The sequence below is a fragment of the Bos grunniens genome, chromosome 8, assembly GCF_055505025.1.
Source record: "Bos grunniens cultivar Pamir isolate PY7600 chromosome 8, Bosgru_T2T1.0, whole genome shotgun sequence".
NCBI classification, from domain to species: Eukaryota; Metazoa; Chordata; class Mammalia; order Artiodactyla; family Bovidae; genus Bos; species Bos grunniens.
Window position 1 is genome coordinate 13,275,417 of NC_141172.1, and position 19,113 is coordinate 13,294,529.

Here is a 19,113-nt window from a genome sequence, read left to right on the forward strand (position 1 = left end):
CAGTGTTCTTGCCTGGAGAATCCCAGGGACGGAAGGCCTGGTTGGCTGCCGTCTATGGGGTTGCACAGAGTTGGACATGACTGAAGCGATGCAGCAGCAGCAGCAACTAGAATTCTGAAGAAAACCATAGGGCTAAGGGAGGTACGGGGTTTCCCAGGTGGCTCAGTGGTAAGAAATCCACCTGCCAATGCAGGAGATGCAGGTTTGATCCCTGGGTCAGGAAGATCCCCTGGAGAAGGAAAGGCAACCCACTCCAGTATTCTTGCCTGGGAAATCCATGGACAGAGGAGTCTGGCAGGCTGCTGTCCACAGGTTTGCAAAAGAGTCAGACACGACTGAGTGAGCACAGCACAATAAGGGAGGTACGCAGAAAGGACCAACTTGGCAGCAGTTGATCTTCCCAAGTATAGGGCTCGGTTTTCTTTAAAAAGTGTGGATGCAGCCCATAGCATGGTGAAGTTTACTAAGTTGTCCAGGACACAGCTGGCTCACAGTCACTGGGCAAGCAGGACACATGCTTTCGGGTACAAGAGGGCTGAGGCTGGCTGGTAGACACAGGTGGAATTGGTACACCGTCACACTGAGAACCCAGCATCAGCAAGGCAATACGTATGTATTGTTGTTGTTGTTAAGTTGCTTCATCATGCCACACTCTTTTGTGACTCCATGGACTGAAGCCTGCCATGCTCCTCTGTCCATGACACATATATACAGACCATAACAAACACACCAGTAGACAGATGCCACAGGCAGCACTCTCAACCCAGAGGAGGAGCCCCTTTCTCCTGCAGTGTCCCCAGAGCACTTTCTACCAACAACACTTAATATCACATTAGCAGCAAAGGGAAAGAAAAAAAAGCTCAATGGGTAAGGAATCCACCTGCAGTGAAGGAGAATACCTACATCACAGGAGATCTGGTCTCAATCCCTGGGTCTGGAAGTTTCCCTGGAGAAGGAAATGGCAATCCAGTATTCTTGCCTGGAAAATGCCATGGACAAAGGAGCCATGGGGACTACAGTTCACGGGGTCACAGAGTCAGACTCGACCTAGCCACTAAACCACCTCCATTATCACAGAGCAGATTTAAAAAAAAATGATGAGTTTGAAGAGGAGAGGCAATCAATGGATATCTGGCACTGAAGGGATTGACAGAGCCTTCTGTGATGTTCTAAAACTTCCCTCGTGGGGTAGTTAAATGAGTGCTTTCCTCACAGCTGTTGTTAAACTGCACAAATATGCACTTTTCTCTATATTTCACAAAATTTTAAAAAAAAGCTAATTAACATGTATACAATCAACTCAATGAACATGAGTTTGAGCAAGCTCAGGGAGATGGTGAAGGACAGGGAAGCCTGGCGTGCTGCAGTCCATGGGGTTGCAGAGTTGGACATGACTTGGGGCTGAACAATAACAGCATGATTAATATTTAACTAACCTGAGTTGTACTATTTCTCTTGCTATTAACTAGCCACAAAATCTTTGCCAAGCCACTTAATTTCTCATCTTGAATCCATCATCCTTAAAATGGAGGTAGTATATCGAGTGAATGCTGTTTTTTATTGAAAGGTAAAGAAAAGAAAAATGATATATACAAAAGTGTTTTGAGGATTATGTAAAAAATGTACAATCAAATAATGAGAATTATTACTTTGCTAATCATTTTGAAAAATCCAGTTTTTGAAAAGTATGTTAGTCAAGGTTCTCTAAGGAAACAGAACCAATAAGATATTTTGGTTCAGTTCAGTTCAGTCACTCATTTGTGTCCAATTCTTTGCCAACTCTTTGCAGACTCTTTGCAGGCAATCTCTATAATAAGATATATGTTTATGCATACAATATACATATGTAAAATCAATAATTGGTCTCTCTATAGTTCACATAATTATAAAGGATGAGGAGTCCCACAATCTGTCTTCCTCAACAGAGTCCTGGGTTGGAGACCCAGGAAACCAGTGGTGTAGTTCCAGTCCAAGTATAGGGTCCTGGGAACCAGGAAACCAATGGTATAAATTCCAGTTCCAGTGTAAAGTCTTGAAAGTCAGGAGTACCAGTGGGGTAAGTCCTAGTCCAAGAGAAAGGAAAGCCCAATGTCCCAGATCAACAGTCAGCCAGAGAGAGCAAATTCTCTCTTCCTCCACATTTTTGTTCTAGTCAGGCCTTCAACAAATTGGATGCTGTTCACATCTGCTTATTCAGTTCACAAATTCAAACAATAATCCCTTCCAGAAACATCCTCACAGACCCACCCAGAAATAATGATATAATGGTTATCCAAATACCTGAGCACACCATCATCCAGCCAAGTTGACACAAAAAATTAGTTACCACAAAAAGCACATATTTAGTTAAAAAAATGTTACTATAAAAACATACCAAGAGCTAAGGCATCTTTTATTCTTCTACTAATTGAGAGTCAAGACCATGTACACAATGATTTACTCAAAAAGTAAATTCTTTTTCTCTTATTGTCTAAAGGGTATATTTTTCAATCTGAAAGTGACATAGAAATTATCTGATCTATCTTACATGTTTTTAATATATAAACATGGAAATATTGACATCAGAAATATTAATGTTTTCAGTTAGTGAATTAGAATCCAAGTCTCCTTGCAACTAGAGATGATCATACTAAGTGAAGTAAGTCAGAAAGAGAAAGACAAAACTATGTATCACTTATATATGGGATCTAAAACATGACAAAAATGAGCCTATCCATGAAACAGGATCTCTGACAGAGACCAGACAGGTGGTTGCCAAAGGGGAGGGTGTTGAGGGAAGGGATGGAGTGGGAGTTGGGGTTAGCAGACGTGATGGTCGTGGTTGAGTTGCTCAGTCATGTCAGACTCTTGCAACCCCATGGACTATACCCCACCAGGCTCCTCTGTCCATGGGATTCTCCAGGCAAGAATACTGGAGTGGGTTGCCTTTTCCCTCTCCAGGGGATCTTCCCAACCCAGGGATCAAAGTCAAGCCTCCTGCATTGCAGGCAGATTCTTTACTGACTGAGCTACAAGGGCAGCCCTTAGCAGATGTAAGTTTTTATATATATGATGGATAAACAACAAGGTCTTACTGTAGAGCACAGAGAACTATATTCAATAGCCTATGACAAACCATAATGAGAAAGAATATAAAGAATGTCTATATACATACTGAATCGTTTGCTGTACAACAGTAATTAACACAACATTGTAAATCAACTGCACTTCAATAAAAGTAAAAAAAAAAAAAATGAATCCAAGTCTCCTTTTGTACAACGCATGGTTATCTGTGAATAGTAATATGTTAATCTTAACAAGTCCCCTAAGTTTGCAAAAAATCTATGAGCATGAATGGAACCAGTGGCCATGGTCTACTTCCTTTTTTCTCATTTGATTTCTCCTCTTTTGAGTGGGCTGGGAAGCTGAGATTTATTACCAATTGGTAGCCTCTGGCAGTGTGAAAGGAAGATGAGCCTGCCTTAGTGGAATAAAAAATGAAAAGTGTGATAAGATGTAATGAAGTGAAATAAAATCCCTGCTCAATGCTCAAATAAAACTGTCAGTGTTTGGATGCTGCAGCCTGTTAGGCTGGGTTTAGACAGAAGCAAGAGGGAATAGTGCAGTGAGCAAGCATGCTGTTACTGAAGTTTCTGAAACCACATATACTAATAAGTTGATGTAAAGAATGAATGACGGACTTTCCTTGTGATCCAGTAGTTTATCACCCACCTGCCAGAGTGATTCCCAGGACCCAGCAAAGCAACCAAGTTTCCAGAGCCTTGAAGACAAGGGATAACACCCCAAAATATGGACTCATTTTCCACTCTACCTTCATTGGCCAAACAGCCACTAAAAAAAGGCCACATCTTCCGATAGTTGGCAAATAAGTGCAGTATTGCCTCATGAATTGATCGCCTCTCCGAAGTATCTAGGGGTTTCCCAGATGGCGCTAGTGGTAAAGAGCCCACCTGCCAATCCAGGAGATGTAACAGATGCAGATTAGATCCCTGGGTCAGGAAGATCCCCTGGAGGAGGAAGTTGCAACCCACTCCAGTATTTTTGCCTGGAGAATCCCACAGACAGAGGAGCCCGGCAGGGTACAGTTCATAGGGTCGCAAAGAGTCGGACACAATTGAAGTGATTTAGCACACACACTGAGGTACTCACCTCAGTACCCAATGTTTATGGGAGAAGATTTGAGAACAAGTTAAGGAGTGGCTATCCTTCTGTGAGATTGGACAGGTCCCATGAAAGAATCTGGATGTCATGAAGGAAGCAATGGTTCAGGCAGATGAAGCAGCTGCTGAGATTGCTGGGAACCTGGAGAAATAGAAGAAATGCTTGAAGGAAAAGAAAAGGCTGGCTGCAATTGCCCTGAAATCTTCAGAAAATAGTAGTGCCCCAGGGAGTGTGAGGAGACAGGTGAGAGGCCCCAAAAGAAGCAAAAGCCCCAGGAGGCTTCTCAGGAAATGGAATTGAAGACCCATCTGTCTCCTTTTCCAAATCCAAGAAAAAGAAATCTTAAAGAGGAGCTGGTTAGTAGTGATCTTGAAGAGATAGCAGGCACTGGAAGTCTTTCCAAAAGGAAGAAAACTTTCCCCAAAGAGGAACCAGTTAGTGACTCCAAAGAGATAGGAAACAAGAGAGTCCCCAAGGAAGAAAGGACAGGAAAATTGCCCGCCAAGGAGGAGCCACTCAGCAGTGGACCCGAGGAGGCTGCTGCCAGCAAAAGCAGTGGCTCCAAGAAAAATAAAGTTTCAAAATCTATCCCAGGAAAATTAGAATGGACATCTCCCTAGTGGGCCGTAACTTGTTGAGGTATTCCCCAGTAAAAAGAAAAAATCCACCTGCCAAATTCAGAGGACATGGGCTTGATCCCTGATCTGGGAAGATTCCACATGCCTGGAGCAACTAGCCCCTTGAACCACAAATACTGATCTTGCACTCCAGAGCCCGTGAGCCTCATCTACAGAGCCCGCTCACCGTAACTACAGAGGCCGCTTGCTCTAGAGCCTGTGCTCTGCAACAAGCAACGAGAAACCTGTGCCCCACAGCAAGAGAACGCTCACTCGCAGCAAGTAACACTCAGCACAGTCATACATAAATAAACAAGTAAATTTTTTAAAAAAGGAATGAATAACAACACAGTGTGCATCTCATAATATTTAATCCAAGTTAAAGCAAATATTCGAAACAAAGTTTGAGTCTGTCCTATCTTTACCTACATATTTACATTCTAAGTTCTGAAGTCATTTTACCATAGAGTTCATTAATGGGCTAATGAAATGCATTCACAGACAATCATTGCTGCAGCCTCATTGAAAATCTGATGTAGATTATTTGAGGGACTTGAGCAGAAAAAGCCTTTCTTACTAAAAATCAGACACTGCTGAGTCCTTGGTGAAGTTCTGATTTGTGTAGGAATTGGACTAGCTCTGACCGCCTCCATTACCTGTGGAATGTAAAATACAGCCATTCAGCAGCTGGGTGACAGCAACAGAGTGCAAGCTACCGGTGACCACCCTCTGCACTGACCCAAATGTACCTGGCCTTTTCAAAACAGGGAGGCTAATGACTAAGACAAGTAAAAGTCGTCATGAATGACCCTTAAAGTAAATGCAACACAGCATCCTTTGCATTTCAGTTTTCCCTGAAATATCATCACTTTAAGTTCAGTGTCAAAACCAAAAGGCAACAATTCTGACTCTTGAAAGAGGTATTAACTTAACCATAAAAGAATCCATAAAGAAGAAGGTTGATTCCCTTGCCATCTCCTGACAGCTTTAGAACTCAGTTTTTGCTTTGATAATCAAAGTGCTGGAATGGGATTTAAAATACTCTCCCTAAAACTAGAATGAAATAATTTTCAATTAAAAGCTAAAACAGTGGTTTATGAAAATATAAATGTTTCATTTTAGGAAATACTGGAAATAGGAGACTCACTTTTAGAATACCTACTACATACAGATATTTTTGCATGTATTATATTCAAAATGAGCATATGTCATTTTACTAAGTAAATGTATTTAGATTTTTTTTATTTTCCCAACATGGCAACTGAATTTTAGAAAAGTAAAAGAACTGTTAAAAATCATGATTCAGTAAATGGTGGATCATAAGATGCCAGATTTGTTTATGATGTTTTGTTTCAAATATATAACATGACTCCTAGTATAAAGTGAGATATTCTGTTAGCCACTGTTCTAGAGCAGTAAAAAAAAAAAATGCCTAGTATATATGCTCAGTTGGCTAGTTTGACCTGTACGAACTTCCTTCAGTAATGGAATACTGGGTTTGTACCACGCTTCTAAGACTGGAAGAGGAGGAGGAAGGGTTGGGGGAATCAGAGCTGTCGTACTATAGAAGCAAAGTGATCAAAAATGGCATGTAAAATTAGTAAATCAGAATTTCATTGATCTAAAGACCAAGGCACAGCACCCTAAGAAAATAAAATTGGGAGAAAAAGATTAGAACTTCAGAAAGGAAATAAAATGCTTCCTCAGCTCTGACTTAATCAGCCTAAGGGCTTTAAGTCGTGATTTGTGTCTCTCCACTTCCTTCTTTTAGAGACACCTTAAATATTTAAAAGCCTTGTGATTCTCCTTTAAGCAGACAGTTCAATATAGAAAGGGTAAGGCTTGATCGTTCAATAACTGTAAATTATGATTGCTGACCCGTATTTTTCTAGCTTTATTTTAAAGGTATAATTGACAAATAAAAATTATATGTATTTAAGCCATACAGCTGATGTTTTCATATATACATGCATTGTGTAATGATTATCATATAGCTATCATCTCACCTAGATGTCTCTGTATGTGTACATGTGTGTGTGTGTGTGTGTGTGTGTGTGTGTGGTTAGAACACTTAAGATATAATCTCTTAGCAAATTTCAAGCACACAATATAGTATTATTAACTATAATCACCATGCTGTGCATTCGATCCCCAGAAGGCTCTGTTCTCATAGAAAAGCCCATCACTGAATTGCCTGGAGGACAATTTTACTTAAATATCAAGAGTAAACCTTGAAGTTCCTATTTCTGACTGGCAATGAGATCCAACTAATTAAACCAAGAAGCAAAACTCGGAATAAGAACTAAGGATATAATGTTGTAATCTTTTTTTTTTTTTATAATGTTGTAATCTATAGTGGTATGTCAGCGGTGTCCAAATAACTGTCAAAGAGAGATCATATAGATTCAGAAAATAACCTTCAGTTTAATATCAGGATGTGTGCATGTGCGTACTAAGTCAGTTCATCATGTCCAGCTCTTTGTGACCCTGTGGATGATAGCCCGCCAGGCTCCTCTGTCCATGGGATTCTCCAGGCAAGAATACTGGAGGGGGATGCCATTTCCTCCTCCGAGAGGTCTTCTTGACCCAGGAATTGAACCCTCATGTCTTAGATGTGAGCTTCTTAGAAAGCTGCCTCTCTGTCTATTTATGACTGGGCTGGGTCTTTCTTGTGGTGCTCTGCCTCATAGCAGTGGCTTCTCTGTTGCAGAGTATGTCGTGTAGGTGCAAGGGCTTCAGAAGTTGTGGCTCCCAGGCTCTAGAGTGCAAACTCAAAAGTTTTGGTGCATGAGTTTAGTTGCTCCAGGCATGTGAGATCTTCCAGGACCAGGGATCAAACCCATGTCCTCTGCCACTGGCAGGCAGATTCTTAACCTAACTACTGGACTACAGGAAAGTCCAACTGCTTCCCTCTTGCTAAATACTTTTCTCATAAGGAAAAAAAAAAGCAAAATTGTTTTCTCACTGCAATAATTTTGCACAATAAAGTAAGTAGTCCAAGTTGTATAAACATATTCTTTCATCTTGGAACTCAACAAAGTAAAATAGAATTAATGTGCTTTTGTCCTTGTTTCTAGGTGTTGCTGCTGCTGCTGCTAAGTTGCTTCAGTCGTGTCCGACTCTGTACGACCCCACAGACGGCAGCCCACCAGGCTCCCCCATTCCTGGGATTCTCTAGGCAAGAATACTGAAGTGAGTTGCCATTTCCTTCTCCAATGCATGAAAGTGAAAAGTGAAAGGGAAGTCGCTCAGTCGTGTCCGACTCTTAGCGACCCCATGGACTGCAGCCTACCAGGCTCCTCCGTCCATGGGATTTTCCAGGCAAGAGTACTGGAGTGGGGTGCTGTTGCCTTCTCCAGTTTCTAGGTGTTAGTGATATTTTATTCTATTTTAGAAGTACATAGCTTGGATGTTTTTAAGTAAACATTTATCATTTTTAATAGATACATTTTTAAGACTACTTTTATTTTTAAATATCACTTTACATGACTTTATTTTCCATGAATTGGTTCTCATGACAGAACAGGATTTATATAACTAAGCCATGTATAATCAGTAATAGTCTCTTATATTTAGGATGGTAAGACACTCCAGATCTGGATATTAAACATCAGATTTAGTGCTGGAAAGTCTAAACAACTCTAAAATTTCTTGTACTGTTCCCTAATCTTGGGTCAATGCTCTTTTTCTTTTTTTTCTTTTTTCTTTTTCTTTTTCTTTCTTTTTCTTTAGAATCACACTGGTATGAAGGAAATATTTCTGGTTATATCATGATACACAAGTACACGTCCCAAGGTGTTTTTATTTGGGAGGGGAATGTTTGTATTGTTCTGTTAAGTTTCATTTAGCTTTAATTTAGTTTAGTTTTGTTTTCAACTGAAGAGAAGGAAAATACTAAGATGTCATTCCAAAATTGCACAGGGAAGAAAAATAGAGAGAGATAAGAAGTGCCTGTCAAATAGAGATTTGAGTGATCTGAGTTAATCACCAAACCCAGATTAGTGTATTTTACCTGCTTGGCAAGAATAAACAGTTATTATTGAGAAGGATCACAGTTACAATCAGGGTTGGTGATAACTCTTTAAGAAATAAAAACAAAATAATTCTTTTTTCTTTAGCTAATCATTTTCAGTTTGAGTCATAGGTTTCCAAACACATTCAAGTCCACTGAGAATCTATTTCTTTTTTTTCTTTCTATTTTTTTCTTTTAAATTTATAATATTTTATTTATTTTTTTAATTGTATTTTATTTAACTTTACAATATTTCTACAGGTTAGTTTCTAAAGTGAGAAGGATCTTGAGTCCAGCCTCTTAGGTAGAAAATTAGTATTTCAGGACAAACTGGTCACTCAAAATATCACTACATAAACATTTTCATGGAACCAAAATATTTCTAAATACATTTTTCATGTAACTCTAAACACCTGTATATAATAATTCATTTAACACTATAAAGATATAAAAACCTTTCAAAAAGTTACTTTCTTGCTATTAGTCTCATGATACTACAAATGAGGAAAGCAGGACATAGAAAAGTTGCAAATTTTTCAGTGCCAAATATCTACTAAGTGAAGTGTTAGAATATAAACCCAGGTCTACCTGACTCCTGAACTTGCACCTTCTGGGTTTGCATTTTCTACCTCTCAAGCAAGAAACATCGCCAGGGACGTCAGTACAAGAAAACTATGTAATGGACTTCCCTGGAGGCTCAGATTGGTAAAGAAAACTACCTGGATGATATCTGAGAGCTCATTAATGGGATGGAGCCATAATATAGTTGTCTCTATTAATCGGCTGCTGCTGCTAAGTCGCTTTAGTTGTGCCTGACTCTGTGCGACCCCATAGACGGCAGCCCACCAGGCTCCTCTGTCCCTGGGATTCTCCAGGTAATACTGGAGTAGATTGCCATTTCCTTCTCCAATACATGCATGCATGCTAAATCATTTCAGTCGTGTTCGACTCTGTGCGACCCTATGGACAGCAGCCCACCTGGCTCCTCTATCCACAGGATTCTCCAAGCAAGAATACTGGAGTGGGTTGCCATTTCCTTCTCCCCTATTAACTGGCAGTGTCAGAGAAATTACAGTGATTGCTATGTGAGTTACTTAAGAAATGATGTTTATAGCAGACAAATGGATAAGAAAGCTGTGGTATATATACACAATGGAACATTACTCAGCTATTCAAAAGAATGCGTTTGAATCAGTTCTAATGAGGCGGATGAAACTGGAGCCTATTATACAGAGCGAAGTAAGTCAGAAAGAAAAACACCAGTACAGCGTACTAACACATATATATGGAATTTAGAAAGATGGTAACAATGACCCTATATGAGAGACAGCAAAAGAGGCACAGATGTAAAGAACAGACTTTTGGACTCTGTGGGAGAAGATGAGGGTGGGATGATTTGGGAGAATGGCATTGAAACATGCACATTCTCATATGTGAAATGGATTGCCAGTCCAGGTCCGATGCATGAGACAGGATGCTCGGGACCAGTGCACTGGGATGACCCTGAGGGATGGGATGGGGAGGGAAGTGGGAGGGGTGTTCAGGATGGGGAACACATGTACACCCATGGCTGATTCATGTGACTGTATGGCAAAAACCACCACAATATTGTAAAGTAATTAGCCTCCAATTAAAATTAATTAATTAATTTAAAAAAAGATTTGCAAAAACATTAAAAAAAAGAAATGATGTTTATATAATTGCATTAAGCTCAGATATTTTTGGAGAAGCCAGCAACTTCAACTTCAAATCATATTCTTTATTCTTTGTATATTAGGGCAACCTTTATCTCTTATTTTTTAAAAAAGCTGCAGGCTAGGCTGAGATCAAGGATTATCTATCTCAATTTTTAGAGAAATAAGTGGAATCTAACCAATGAAAAATAGTTACATGAGTTGGCATTCTGACATTTTTTTCTGCTTTGGACCTTTCAGCACATCAAGCTCCAGCTTCTATGCTGAATTCCAGCAAAGAAAGTATCTACCCCTTCCTTGCACTTGCCTGTCCATCCACCACTGGTTCTGCCTTACAACTCCAGTGAACAAGGATCAGACATTACGTCTGTCTGCAGACAAATTATCCACTGTTTTTCTCTATATGCTAATAGTAGATAGCAGCTGAAGGGTCACATAATTTTCTTTGCATCTTTAATAAATTTTCAAATATCAAGGCACTAATGACACATGTTCCTATCAAAGATATTATAAGCATCAATGCTAGGACATGCCAGTAAAATTCATTTATTTTTTTTTATTTTATTTTTAAACTTTACAATATTGTATTGGTTTTTCCAAATATCAAAATGAATCCGCCACAGGTACACATGTGTTCCCCATCCTGAACCCTCCTCCCTCCTCCCTCCCCATACCATCCCTCTGGGTCGTCCCAGTGCACCAGCCCCAAGCATCCAGTATAGGCATTGAGACTGTATGGGCGAACATGTAACTTCTTGAAATTTTAAAGAATCTCAAGTGTCTATACTTGGATTGATCATAATTCAACTGGTCCGTTTGTGACCTTCCATTGTGTATATATTTATTTACTAATTTAAGTGATTAAATTGTTTGCTTATTTTAATAAATATTTGTGAACGTACTACCCAGAATGAAGGTGAGATTCTTTTTTGTCGATTTTACTGGGGTACAATTTATAGAAAAGAAATCTTCTCATTGTAAGTATACATTTCAATGCATTTTGACAAATATGTAGACTCGGGTAACCATTATGGTTGATTATGTGTGCATGCTCCAACATGCTCCAGAGCATGTGTCCAATGTTTTGTGACCCAGGGATGGTAGCCCTCCACACTCCTCTGTTCATGTGATTTTTGTGGCAAGAATACTGGAGTGGATTGCCATTTCCTTCTCTGGAGGATTTTCCAGACCCAAGGATTGAACCCGTGTCTACTGCTTTGCAGGTGGATTCTTTACCAGGGAAGCCCAAAACATAAAAGACCATCATTACCTCAAAGAGCCCCCAATCCTATTTTGGATACCAATATACCTCCTTCGGCTCTAAGCTCTCACTGTAGTTTAGATGTTTTAAGAATTTCATGTAAATTGAATTACATAGTATGTACTTTTCTTATCCACATTCTTTTGAAATCCAGTCATATTGCTTCATGGATCAATAGTTATTTTTTTAAGGTAGTATTTCCGTACATGGATGTACTACAATTTGTTACTTGTTGGTGGACATTTGGTTTGTTTCCACTTTTTTGGCTATTCTAAATAAAATTTCTGTGAATATTCATAGATATGTCTTTGTACATTTTTTTTTTCATTTCTCTTGGGTAAATGCTTGTGAGTAAAATGGGTGGGTTGCAAAATAAGTGTATTTTTTAAAGACTGTACAATGTGATGATTAAATGTATAATCATGTTGTGAAATAATTACCACAATCAAGTTAATTAACACATCCATAACCTCATATAGTTATCATTTTTGTGTGTGCAAAAATACTTTAGATTTTCTCTTTTAGCAAATTTCAAGTACACAATACAGTGTAATTAACTATAATCACCATGCTGTATATTAGAGCCCCAGATCTGATTCATTTTATAACTGAAAGTTTCTGCCCTTTGACCAACATCTCCCCATTTCCCCTAACCCCCATCCTCTGGCAATCACCATTCTACTTTCTGGTTCTTTGAGTTTGACTTTTTCAGGCCCCACATATAAGCAAGACCATATAGTATCTGTCTTTCTTTGTCTGGTTTATTTCAGTTAGGATAATGTCCCCCAGGCTTATTCATGGCAGAATTTCCTTCTTTTATGGTTGATTAATATTCTCTCATATCTATACATATACCTATGTATACATATACATATGTGTACACATGGGCTTCCCTGGGGGCGCTGGTGATAAAGAACCTGCCTGCCAATGCAGCAGATATAAAAGATGTGCCATATGTATTTCCTCTGCTGTGGAATGTTTCTCCCTGGTCTTTGCCCCACTGTTTTCTTTGAGTTGCTGCTTTACCTACTATTTTATAGTAGTTCTTTAACTAGCTTGATAAAATTTACTTTTTGGCTGTGTTTATTGCTGATAGCTTTCTCTCTTTTATAATTTATGTTTCACTTAGGAGTATCTTTTGATGAACCAAATTTCTTAATTTTAATATTGTCAAATATTGTCAATAATTTTTATGCCTAAAATATGTTCACCAATATGTTCGACTAAGACGTTCACAGTTTTGTTTTTAATATTCAAATCCTTAATCTTTTCAGATATGATTTTATTTTTGTGGATAGCCAGCTTTTCAGCTTCACTCACTGAATCTTCCCACCCCTCCTTGCTGATGAGACAGCCTATCTACGATGTCCCTAAAGTTCTGTGAATGCAGGGCTCTAGTTCTTGGCTCTCTATTCCACTGCCAGTTTTCTGTCCCTGTGCCTGCTGGACTCCATCTTTATCACTATTGTTTATAAAAAGTTCTGATAACTGATACAACCATATAATAGACTGTTTGCTTACACAATGAAATATGAAAAACAGTCAAAACGAATGAATGTGACAATATATATGAACCTTGTTGTTGCTGTTCAGGCACTAAGTTCTGTCTGATTCTTTGCCACCCCATGGACTGCAGCATATCAGGCTTCCTTGTCCTTCAGTATCTCCCAGAGCTTGTCCAAAACTCATGTCCATTGAGTTGGTGATGTATTTTTAGCAAAAAGGATCAAATTGCTATAAATAGCATGATACTCTTTATAATAAAGTTTAAAACAACTGCAAAGCATGTTGCCAAACCAAATTCAGATCAGCTCACCTACACACAGTAAAGTCAATCTACTGACAGTTGTGGTGAAGAGAAGCATTTATTGCTGAGTGCCAAGCAAGTTGTTCAGGGAAGCTAGTGCTCATAAGTACCAGAACTCCCTGATAGGTTTCAGGAAAGCATTTTTAAAGACTGGGTGAGGGAGAGGAGTCACAGGTTATATGAACAACACAGTTCTCTGATTGGCTGATGGTGAAGTAACAGGGCAGTGACACAGGGGTTAACATGATCAGTCCTTAGGCCCCAGGAGGCCTGCAGGCTACAAGCTCATGGTCATAAAGTAATTTACATCTTCCCTTTGGTAGGGGTATTAGCAATTGTAAAACAATTCTAGAAATGTGTATCACATACTATCATCTAAGTACTTTGTTCAGTTCAGTTGCTCAGTCCTGTCTGACTCTTTGTGACCCCATGGACTGCATAATGCCAGGCCTCTCTGTCCATCACCAACTTCCAGAGTTTACTCAAACTCATGTCCATTGAGTCAGTGATGCCATCCAACAATCTCATCCTCTGTCATCCCCTCTCTTCCTGCCTTCAATCTTTCCCAGCATCAGGGTCTTTTCCAGTGAGCCAGTTCTTCACATCAGGTGGCCAAAGTATTGGAGTTTCAGCTTCAGCATCAGTCCTTCCAATGAATATTCAGGACTGATTTCCTTTAGGATTGACTGGTTGGATCTCCTTGCAGTCCAAGGGACTCTCAAGTCTTCTCCAACACCATAGTGCAAAAGCATCAATTCTTCTGCGCTCAGCTTTCTTTATGGTCCAACTCTCACATCCATACATGACTACTGGAAAAACCATAGCCTTGACTAGATGGACCTTTATTGGTAAAGTAATGTCTCTTTTTTTTTAATAAGCCATTGAGTTGGTCATAACTTTTCTTCCAAGGAGCAAGCATCTTTTAATTTCATGGCTGCAGTCACCATCTGCAGTGATTTGGAGCCTCCAAAAATAAAGTCTCACTGTTTCCACTGTTTCCCTGTCTATTTGCCATGATCTTAGTTATCTGAATGTTGAAGTTCTATGAAGTTGAACAGTTCTATGAAGACCTTCAAGACCTTATAGAACTAACACCCCAAAAAGACATCCTTTTCATTATAGAGGACTGAAATGCAAAAGTAGGAAGTCAAGAAATACCTGGAGTAACAGACAAATTTGGCCTTGGACTATAGAATGAAACAGGCCAAAGGCTAACAGAGTTTTGGCAAGACAATACAATGGTCATAGCAAACACCCTTTTACAACAACACAAGAGAAGACTCTACACATGGACATCACCAGATGGCCAATACTGAAATAAGACTGATTATATTCTTTGCATCCAAAGATGGAAAAGCTCTATACAGTCAGCAGAAACAAGACCAGGAGCTGACTGTGGCTCAGATCATGAACTCCTTATTGCCAAATTCAGATTTAAGTTGAAGACTGTGGGGAAAACCACTAGACCATTCAGGTATGACCTAAATCAAATCCTTTATGACTGTAGAGTGGAAGTGAGATATAGATTCAAGGGATTAGATCTGATAGACAGAGTACCTGAAGAACTATGGACAGAGGTTTGTGACATTGTACAGGAGGCAGGGATCAAGCCCATCCCCAAGAAAAAGAAATGCAAAAAAGAAAAATGGTTGCCTGAGGAGGCCTTACAAATAGCTATGAAAAGAAGAGATGTGAAAGGCAAAGGAGAAAAGGAAGATATACCCATTTGAATGCAGAGTTCCAAAGAATAGCAAGGAGAGATTAGAAAGCCTTCTTCAGTGATCAATGCAAAGAAATAGAGGAAAACAATAGAATGGGGAGAGACTAGAGATCTCTTCAAGAAAATTAGAGATACCAAGGGAACATTTCATGCAAAGATGGGCTCAATAAAGGACAGAAATAGTGTGGACCTAACAGCAACAGAAGATTAAGAAGAGGTGGCAAGAATACACAGAACTATACAAAGTAGATCTTCATGACCCAGATAAACACGATGGTGTAATCATTCACCTAGAGCCAGACATCCTGGAATGTGAAGTCAAGTGGGCCTTAGAAAGCATCACTACAACAAAGCTAGTAGAGGTGATGGAATTCCAGTTGAGCTATTTCAAATCCTAAAAGATGATGCTGTGAAAGTGCTGCACTCAATATGCCAGCAAATCTGGAAAACTCAGCAGTGGCCACAGGACTGGAAAAGGTCAGTTTTCATTCCAATCCCAAAGAAAGGCAATGCCAAAGAATGCTCAAACTACTGCACAGTTTCACTCATCTAAAATGTAGCAAATTAATGCTCAAAATTCTCCAAGCCAGGCTTCAACATTACGTGAACTGTGAATTTCCAGATGTTCCAGCTGGATTTAAAAAAGACAGAGGAACCAGAAATCAAATTGCCCACATCTGTTGGATCATTGAAAAAGCAAGAGAGTTCCAGTTTGCTTCTGCTTTATTGACTATGCCAAAGCTTTTGACTGTGTGAATCACAACAAACTGTGGAACATTCTGAGAGAGATGTGAATACGAGACCACCTGACCTGCCTCCTGAGAAACCTGTATGCAGGTCAGGAAGAAACAGTTAGAACTGGACATGGAACAACAAACTGGTTCCAAATCGGGAAAGGAGTTCATCAAGGCTGTATATTGTCACCCTGCTTATTTAACTTATATGCAGAGTACATCATGAGAAATGCTGGACTAGATGATCTAAGTACTTAAGAGTGGAGTTAATCTAGAGGATCTGGGGAAGGAGTCAACAAGGAAGGTGCCACAAGGTCCTCCTTGGTTACAGTTATACTTGTATGTATACATATAACAAAGAAAATAAATTATATAAGAATGAAATGCATAAAACTGCTCTTCTTCGGGATTGTTGTTGTTATTAAGCTGCTAATTCATGTCTGACACTTTGCCACCCTATGGACAGCAGCATACCAGCCTTCCCTGTCCTTCACAATCAGAGTTTGCTCAAATTAATGTCCACTGAGTCAGTGATGTCATCCAACCATCTCATTCTCTATCTCTTCCTTTTCCTCCTTAAGATTCAACAATCCATGACTCTAATTCACCATATTAAAATAGTAAAAGAGAAAAACAATATGGTAATGTCAGTTAGGTGCAGGGAAGCCATTTAATAACATTTAAACCAAATTTATGATAAAAAAGAAACTCTGTTAGTAATTCAGGAATAGATGAGAACATCATTAATCTGATAAAAGTATCTTTGAAAACAAAAAGTCAGCCATGCTGCACCCCGATCCATCTTCCACTAGCCACGCTGGACATAAACATCCAGTCATAAATGAAAATAAGCTGATCAGAAACCAAACTGGCTGAGCAGGCTGAGAACTGTGATGCCATGGCAGCCTGCATGATGCATGTGACTGAGCAAAAGTTGAATTATCCAATGGGGAGGGTAATCTCTCAGCTACTTAAAAAAGTGTTATAAACAGCTATAGGCCATTTTGGAGGGTCATCTCAAGTACTGAGCTAAAGACATACGCTGAAGGAAACAACGGATGACTTGAAAGTTGAGACCAAGTTTCAAGTACGCCTGTAATGATGTACCATCTCTTTTGGAAGAGTTCTTGATCCCAATGCTATACAAGCAGAGGGCAAATTCTTGTATTAGAAAACGAGAGGGGACCACTATTGTTCCATTACTGAGGTTGTCATTAGCGACAAGAAAGGGATTGTGGATCAGTCACAACAGGCATACTAAGAAGCTTTTGAAATCAGCAAAAAGGAAATGAATAGGCTCATTCTATCAGGTTGGATCTGGTTCTTAATTTCCCTGTGTTCTATTTTGAGATCTGAACTCTTCTGAGAAAACCTGCTTTCTTTCAAGGACAACTTTAGATAAAACTGAGGCAGAAATTGCTAGATAGTGTGGGACTTTAAGACCTGAATTCCTTTTTTTTCTTTTTCAATTTTTTTCTTCTCAAGTAAGCATCTTGCTCTTTGTTTCAATTTCCAAACATTCAGGAAATGCCTCTCTGGTCTGATAAGTCATAAAACATTCAAACCTGGACAGGACAATCATTAACTATTGCCCAGCTTATCAAGGTAAACAAAAAACAACAAAAAACAGAAAGACCATTAACTGGTCCTTAAACAATCACCTGGGGTCAAGGAAAAGGGTCATGGGCTGGTGACTCAGTGTCTAAAAAAACCCAAGGACTGGGGATCCAAGAAAGACATAAAAATGTCAAACTGAACATTGAGACGTTCAAACTAATTGGTCAAAAATGATGTACATTAACGTCACAAGCCCACCAAAAATGTATAGACCGATACTAATAAACATATAAAATTGCTATGATCCCCACCTTTTGGGGGCTCTTCACCCCCTCTCAGTGTCTCTGCTGAGGGCTTTGTATCTCTATCCTTTAAAATAAACTTTGCCAGCATGAGTGTTTTTGCAAGTTTACAGAGTTCATTCCTCAGCTCCATGAACAGAACTCAGTTCCCCATTTCAAAACCGTTGCTGAACTTGATATATTAAATGAAGAGTCATAAAGGACAGAAGGCTAATAATGCCTTGAACCGGGTCTCCTGCACTGCAGGTGATTTCCTACATTGCAAGAGGAATCTTTACCAACTCAGCCACCAGGAAACTGGCCCCAGACAGTGTGCGTGCGTGCATGCTCAGTCTTGTCCGACTTCTGCGACCCCATGGAGGGTAGCCCACCAGGCTCCTCTGTCCATGGAATTCTCCAGGCAAGAATACTGGAATGGGTTGCCATTTCCTACTCCAGGGGGTCTTCCCAACACAGGGATTAAACCTGAGTCTCCTGCCTCTCCTGTATTGGCAAGAGGATTCTTTACAGCGGTGCCACCTGGGAAGTCCTCAGATAGCTGAGGTGATATCAAAGGAATGATTTCAGTGAGCCCTTGCATCTTCCCATACATATAAAAGTGCTAAATTCCTTGAGATATCTGGTTTTCTTTAACCATAAGCTTTTGGTTTTACAATACCAAATATTGTTTGGCATAACAATAACCTTTAACAATCATCTTTTCTTTAACAACAACCTTTGGACCAATTAATGGCAAAATGATAAAACAGATAAAATAAAAACATGAGCAGTCTTCCCACTCTATCTATACACTCACTGTCCTGTCTCTTCCTTTTCTATCTCTACAAGCAACCTGTGTCCTCATCCTCCAACATTTTGCTTCCCATTAGATTGCCTTTAAAAGTTTACATTAATCTTATACTGCTTCCTCAAACTAGAATATTTTTGTCAATAGCCTGTATCGTAAATGCTCAAATTAAATATCCAGGCCTGGCAGTGCTAAAAAAAATAAAATTACTAAAACACAGAGGGGTTTTTTTTGCATCAGTTTTCTATTTACATTCATATTTCTAACGTGATATATTAGCCCTGCAGAGTCATTATAGCCAATTCTAATACAATAGAAAATTTCATTATAATATCAATCATGCATTAATAGCTGTCCCAATTGAAATTATTCTTGAAATATGAGGAAATTTCATTTAGACAACAAATATGCTTGATTTTGAGATAATAGGAAGTATTCCACATTCTTATACATTATTTTAA

At 39.2% G+C, this 19,113-nt stretch overlaps 1 pseudogene; it reads left to right on the top strand.

The window, feature by feature from the left end:
• The first annotated feature begins 4,451 nt into the window (after window positions 1-4,451).
• On the top strand, window positions 4,452-17,433 carry LOC147366678 (14-3-3 protein zeta/delta pseudogene; annotated as a pseudogene).
• Window positions 17,434-19,113: the final 1,680 nt, after the last annotated feature.